Source organism: Etheostoma spectabile, unplaced genomic scaffold (genome assembly GCF_008692095.1).
Source record: "Etheostoma spectabile isolate EspeVRDwgs_2016 unplaced genomic scaffold, UIUC_Espe_1.0 scaffold273, whole genome shotgun sequence".
NCBI lineage: Eukaryota > Metazoa > Chordata > Actinopteri > Perciformes > Percidae > Etheostoma > Etheostoma spectabile.
In genome coordinates, this window is record NW_022605577.1 from 1,212,203 (window position 1) to 1,212,526 (window position 324).

The 324-nt window shown below is 34.6% G+C and overlaps 1 protein-coding gene across 1 annotated transcript in view; it reads right to left on the reverse strand.

Annotated features, from left to right (window-relative positions):
- The window catches only part of aff2 (AF4/FMR2 family, member 2), a 197,518-nt gene that overhangs the window by 114,017 nt on the left and 83,177 nt on the right, over nucleotides 1-324 (reverse strand).

The following is a 324-nucleotide window of genomic DNA, read 5'->3' on the forward strand; positions in this document are numbered from 1 at the left end:
CCAGCACCTGGTTAGCCTTGGTGGAAAAGACATTTAAGACAAAAACATAGGAAAATAGGGTCCAGGTTAAAAAAAAAAAGGAAGTTACTCGTTAAAATACGTATTTTAACCTAAACCATAATTTTTTCCTGACCCTACCCAATTACTTTTGTTTCAATTCACGTGTTTTAAAGAGGTTTTACAACGGGCGTCAGTCGCTGGAAAATATGGTTCCCTTGAACGTAATCGAGAAGACTGTAAATAACGACTGTGAAATCTAAAGTTATTTCCTTTAGATTTCACAGTAACACTACTGTATGATTTTTACAGTAGAATACTGTAAAG